Here is a 6,785-nt window from a genome sequence, read left to right as displayed (position 1 = left end):
GGTCTCAAACTCAGAGATCCGCCTGCCTCTGCCTCTCGAGTGCTGGGATTAAAGGTGCGTGCCACCAACACCTGGCGAAAACAGCCACTTTCAAAGAGATTTGAATGGACAGTTTCCCAGTTACAAAAATAGAAAAGATCCAAAGAGAAGAGAGACAAACACATTTTGTAAACATCTATTATATACATCTGTCTCTTCATCTGTGGCTTTGTAACCACATTTAAGCAATATTGGATGGAAAACATTCTTTTAATTTAAATTGTACTAAGTATGTAAGGATTTTTCATGTCAATATTTTCCAAACATCTACTATAGCTGTGTATGGGTTGTGCATACCTACAGAGTGAGTTCCAGAACAGGCTCCAAAGCTACAAGAGAAACACTGTCTCGAAACAAAAAACCTGTTATATATACATACATACAATTTACATTGAATTTAGTGTAAGTGATCTGGATACTGAAACACATAGGAGAAAGTTAAACAGGTTAGATGCAAATGCTCTCATTTTACGAAAGAGACTTGAGCATGAGTGAACTTGAGTGGGATGGGGGATTGCTTTCTAAATTCATTTGCAGACATAATTTTAAAGTATTTGTCAGAAGCTGAGGCACAATCATTCTGTATCTTTGTCATTTTGTCTTTCTAAACTGTTTTATATTCAGTACTTTTTTGTTTTGTTTTTTTTTTGTTTTTTTTGTTTTTGAGACAGGGTTTCTCTGTATTACTTTGGAACCTGTCCTGGAACTTACTCTGTAGACCAGGCTGGCCTGGAACTCAAAGAGATCTGCCTGTCTCGGCCTCTGCCTCTTGAGTGCTGGGATTAAAGGTGTGTACCACCAATGCCAGGCCCAACAGTACTTTTTAAAAGTCGACATTATCAATACCTACAGAAGCCTTTATTTTCAAACTCATGTTGCATTATTTTACTTTATTTAATTCATGAACTTGTGTGTGTGTTCTGTGTATTTTTGTGTATGGTGAATACAGATGAGTGCAGGTATGTGTGTGCCCATACACACATACAGAGGGCCAGGACACTGGGTGTCTTCATCTATCACCCTCCTCATTGCTTTAAGACAGTTTGTGACTGAATCAGAAGATCATCATTTTAGCTGGAGAGGCTGGCTAGGGAGCTCTCCTGAGCTTCCTGTCTCATCCCCACAGTGATGAAGTTACAGGCCTGCACAGCTAGGCCTCAGTCCAGGTCTTCAAACTTGAGTCCTCATGCTTGTATTATTACCTTCTGAGCTGTCTCCCCAGTTCTTCAGCTTAATAAAATGAAAAGTAGAACACAGTTTAGTAACTCTTGGTATCAGACAACTCATTTGATGGGAACAAGAGTTGACATATCACAATGAAAGAGCACTGTAGAGTGACTTCTCTTGGTCACATAGGTCAGGTGGCTTCTGCACTGGTCAATGTATCTTATAGGAAAATGGGCACATTAATCTTCGAGGTCACTTATGTAGACAGTGCGAAAGGGACTTGCACTATACACCAGAATCACCACTGCAGACTCAAAGTCATTTCTCTTGTTCTGACTGTATCCAGTCCTCAGCAACTGTCTTGGCTGCACTTTGACATTTTGAGAATCTCTGTTCTTTATCACTCCTCCTACCCCTCACCCTGCTCTGTGTCCTCTTCATGCCTCATGTGCCCTGACTTCTCAGTGGGGATGAGAAGCATGTCAGATCAGGCCTGCTCTGTTCTAACCCTCTGCAGAGCTCCTCTGTCAGCCGTAACCTGGCTGTCTAGACAGCTCAGTAAGTAAATGTACTTAAAAGACAAGACTGACAACATGAGTTTAATCCCAATCACCTGACATCAATGCCTGGAACATATTTCCAGGTGCAAGGAAAGAGCAGATTCTACGAGGTTGTCCTCTGATCTCCGTGCATGTATATGTGCACCCTCATCATGTACACACCTCATAGAATAATAAAGTTTAAAAAACATTAAAGCCAAACCCTGTACGGTCCATAAGCCCTGGCCTCCACTCCTTCCTACTTTCCCATTGTTGGTGGTGTTCCTCCAAGTTAGACATGAGCTGTGAATCACACATGAGTCCCATAAACTATATGACCTGTTGACATTTCCTCATGTTTGGGGCAGAGAGGTTCATGAGACTCCAAGGGAATTTCATAAGGTTCCTCGTGGAAATTGTGCAAAAAGGAAACAATGGACTATGATGGAAGAGGATTCTTGCATAGCTGCTCATGGTTGCCCAGGAGATTCTTCCGGGGTGTAATTCACTATCTGTCCCCTCCAGTTCCATTCCCTGTCTCTATGGATGGGGCTACATCAGATACTCCAGTTAAATGGACTCAAACCTTCGTGTCTATTTCGTGAGTAGCTAATCTCACTTAGCACATTACCTTTGAGTTTCATCCGTATTACAACCAACATGTGTCAGCATTTTCTCCCTTGTTAAGGCTGAGTGTTATTCCATGGCGTGTGTTCTGCCATCTTTGTTTATCTTTTCATTGTTTCTTTTATTTCTGTCTTTGGTGGTTATAAGTAAAGCTGCTATGAACAACAAATATTGGATAATAATTTCAATATGCAGTAATGTGGAAACTAACCCCTAAAAACAGTTGAAGATATGTAGAATTATATAATACTTGATCACAGAAGCAAAAATTAAAATGCTGTGCCGAGCTTGGGAAGTGAGATTTTTTTCTGAAAACAAACCTCACGGTCACAGAATATTTTGTGAGCATTTCTGATAATTTATGTGCATATATTCTTAGAATTACATTTTTATAGGTGTCAAATAATCACCACTATCAAAAATTATTCTAAATATGTCCTTAAAATAGTCCAGAAAGGACTGGGCAGATGATGGCTCAGTGGGTAAAGTACGAAGTATGATAACCTGAACTTGGGACTCCAGTACCTATAGAGAAGCCAGGCATGGTAGCTACCACACTCCTAACTCCAGTGCAAGGATGGGTGGAGCAAGGTAGATCGTGGAGGTTTGTCAGTCTAGCAAACACAGTTGAGTTCTAAGTTAAGTCTCCTAGTTAGCTTCATCTGTCAACTGACAGATCAGAGTTATCTGAGGGAATCTAAATTGGGAGGACTGCCTTGATCAGATTGGTCTTGGACATGTCTTTCTTTCTTTCTTTCTTTCTTTCTTTCTTTCTTTCTTTCTTTCTTTCTTTCTTTCTTTCTTTTCTTTCTGTCTTTCTGTCTTTCTGTCTTTCTGTCTTTCTGTCTTTCTGTCTGTCTTTCTGTCTTTCTTTCTGTCTTTCTGTCTTTCTTTCTTTCTTTTTCTCTCTCTCTCTTCCTTCCTTCCTTCCTTTCATTTTTCTGTATATAGTATTCTGGCAGCCTGCATGCATGCAGGCCCTAAGAGGGCACCAGATCTAATTACAGATGGTTGTGAGTCACCATGTAGTTGCTGGGAATTGAACTCAGGACCTCTAGAAGAGCAGCCAGTGCTCTAATTACTGAACCATCTCTCCAGCCTGGGACATTTTCTCGATTGCTAATTGATGTAGGGGGCCAAGCCCGAGACCAGGCAGTGGTGGCACACACTTTTAATCCCAGGACTACAGAGACAGATTTCTGTTATTCCAAGGCCACTCTGAGCTTCATGAAATTGATCTAGCCTAAAAGAGAAACAGAGCTCACACAAAGGTGATCTCAGCAACTGGGACCCCACACCTTTAACCCCAGCACTAGAGAGGAATATAAAGTGGGAGGAGACAAGAGCTCAGGGAAATCTGAGGTTTTGTGAAGACAGACGCAGTCTAAGGAGCAGTCCAGTTTGGAGATGCAATCGGAGGACAGGATCTCTCCTTTGGTGCGAGCACTGGTGGAGATGAGAACTCTCTAGTACTTGGCCATTTTGCTTCTCTGATCTTCAGCTTTAACCCCAGTATCTGTTCCTGAGTTTTTATTATCAAGAACAATTAGAATTTGTGCTACAAAGGAGAGCCATCAGGCAAAAGGCAAAGGCTTCCTTCTTCCAAGTCCTTTTACACAGACTGCCACCAGATGGTGAGGCCCAGATTTGGGGTGGGTCTTCCTTCCTCCAATCATCCAATCAAGAAAATCCCTCACAGGTATGCCCAGCTGCTTGCATTTTAGTTAACTCCAGATGTAGTCAAGTTGGCAACCAATACTAGCCATCACAGAGAGCAACAGCAGAAGACACTATGATGTTGACCTCCAGTTTCCATATAAGCAATCGCCTGCACATACACAAATGTGTATATATAACCTCCATACACATCATCTAATAAATGTCCTCTAGAGGATCCTTTCCTCAGACAGCATTTGGGAATCTCTCTGCCAGACCAAAATCAAGTCCCTATCCTCCGACCTGGGGATAAATTGCTCTTTGGCAATTACTCTGCCACCAACAGACGTGGTTTAGAGTTTTGTTGGGAGGACTTTGCTAGCTTAGACAATGAAGTCTGCAACAGAGCTTTTTTTTTTTTTTTTTTTTTTTTTTTTTTTTGGTTTTTTGAGACAGGGTTTCTCTGTAGCTTTGGAGGCTGTCCTGGAACTCACTTTGTAGACCAGGCTGGCCTCGAACTCACAGAGATCCGCCTGCCTCTGCCTCCCGAGTGCTGGGATTAAAGGCGTGCGCCACCAACGCCCGGCTTGCAACACAGCATTTAAGAATTGAATCTAACTACGAGAAATGTACATTGCACTTGGTAAAGGTGAAGGCTGTTTCATAACTCTTTGGTTTGGTTAAAACCTAGTCAGATGTTGACTGTGTAGTGAATTAAAATGTGATGAGGAAGGACGGACCATTTTCCTTGTGGTAAGTGCCTCATCCCCACACAGTTTGGGTTCCTGAACCCTGACTGGAGACAATAAAAAAGGGGTAAATGAAAAAGAGGTATACACACACACACACACACACACACACACACACACACACACGTGGAGAGGGTGGATGGGGGGATTAAGTGGACCGGGCTCCAGAATGGAGAAACCACAGACCATTCTCCCCCTCCAGTTCCATGTGTTTATTGCCTGCAGCTGACCAGGGAAGTGGGTCTATCACACATAGGCACATAGGAGTCAGGGTTACTGCATAAACCAAACAAGGAAGCAAGCTTAGTTAATCTCAGTAGGAGTAGACTCTATACGGGAACAATCTTCATGATGTAAACATGTTAGGGGAGAAAGCTATCATGGAAAGTTCCTGCACACGCTGTCAATCTTTTCACCTGGACCCAAGGAAGGCTTTGCCGTCACTCTGAGACTAGCCCAAAGAGGGCTTTGCCATTCTGATGGGGCTGAAGCATTGGGATCCTTAACATGGCTGGGCCCATGTCAACAAAATACATTGACCCAGGACTTCATTTTCTCCCAGCAAGTAAGAATTCACCAAACAAAAGAACTCAGTGAGCTACTTTGGATGCCTACACTGACTTCAGGGTCAAGCTAACAGGAGTACAAAGGGACTGAGAAGAAGATCCCAGAACAAGTGACAAAGGAAGGAAAAAGCATGAGAGAAGCTGTCTCCTAGCAACCTGACAGTACTCAGTCCATTAACTGCGTCCTCTCAGCATTGTTTGTCCATTGTTAGTCATCTCCATACCTCAGTGTCTGTAATGAAATAATAGTTTTCCACTTTAAGGTTGTCTCATCTGGAATGCTGACTACCAAAATTGAAGCCCTTGGTTTGCTAATAAACACATTTAGCACATAGGAACAATAGAGCATTGCTGTTTTGTTGATCATATTTCCCATATTACAGCCACAAATTTATTCCTCTTACCATGCAATCATACCCAATTACATAGTCACTAGCTGATTTAAAATCTCATAGAAACATCTACGGCATAACTCTATGTGCTATTGTGATTCAATAGATTAACATGGACCCCAAACAAGCCTTGACAAACTATTCTTCTGTGTACCTTGGTACCAGAGACACTAAGTAGCACAAAGAGCTGCATTCACCACCACACAAGGTCATCTTCTTAGGCACTGTGGTGGTCTGAAAGAAAATGGCGCCCAAAGGGAGTAGCACTATTAGTGTGGCTTTGTTGGAGTAGGTGTGGTCTTGTTGGAGAAGCATGTCACTGTGGGGGTGGGCTTTGAGGTCTCCTATGCTCAAGATACTGCCCAGTGTTGGAGACCACTTCCTGTTGTTTGCAAGTCAAGATGTAGGACTCTCAGCTCTGTCTCCAGCACCATGCTTGCCTGCACACCACTATGACTTACTGTGATGATGGTGGACAGAACCTCTGAAAAATGTAAGCCACTCCAATGAAATGTTTTTCCCTTATTAGAGTTGCCATGGTCATGGTATAAACTGTAACTAAGACAGCTACCAAGCTATACAATCTTTTGGATTCCAGTGTCTTCATCCACTAATAGGATCGATGCCATCTGTCAGAAAACACCCCCCACACACACACACGCACACACACGCACACATGCACATGCATGCTTCTAATGCAATAAAATTGGGAGCTAGAGACATAGCTCAGTGTTTAAGGCATAGCGCAGGCTGCTCTTCCAGAGAACCTGGGTTCGATTCCTAACACCCACATGGCACCTCACAACCATCTGTAACTTTAGTTCCAGGGGATCTGATGCCCTCTTCTGACACAATGCACAAATATTCATTTAGGCAAATTATCCACACATATAAAAATTTAAAAAATACAGGCATTTGTACTTTCAGTTCATGTGTAAGGTACCCAGCAGAAAAAGCAGGGAATAAGGCTAATTTGGGCAATTGTTCTATACAAATCATTAATAGACATAATTATTTTATTGTGTCACATAATATTAACAGCCAACTTTT

This window comes from Mesocricetus auratus, unplaced genomic scaffold (genome assembly GCF_017639785.1).
Source record: "Mesocricetus auratus isolate SY011 unplaced genomic scaffold, BCM_Maur_2.0 Super-Scaffold_100010, whole genome shotgun sequence".
In the NCBI taxonomy this organism is placed as follows: domain Eukaryota; kingdom Metazoa; phylum Chordata; class Mammalia; order Rodentia; family Cricetidae; genus Mesocricetus; species Mesocricetus auratus.
The sequence above is the reverse complement of the archived record's forward strand: the minus strand, read 5'-3'. Positions refer to the sequence as shown.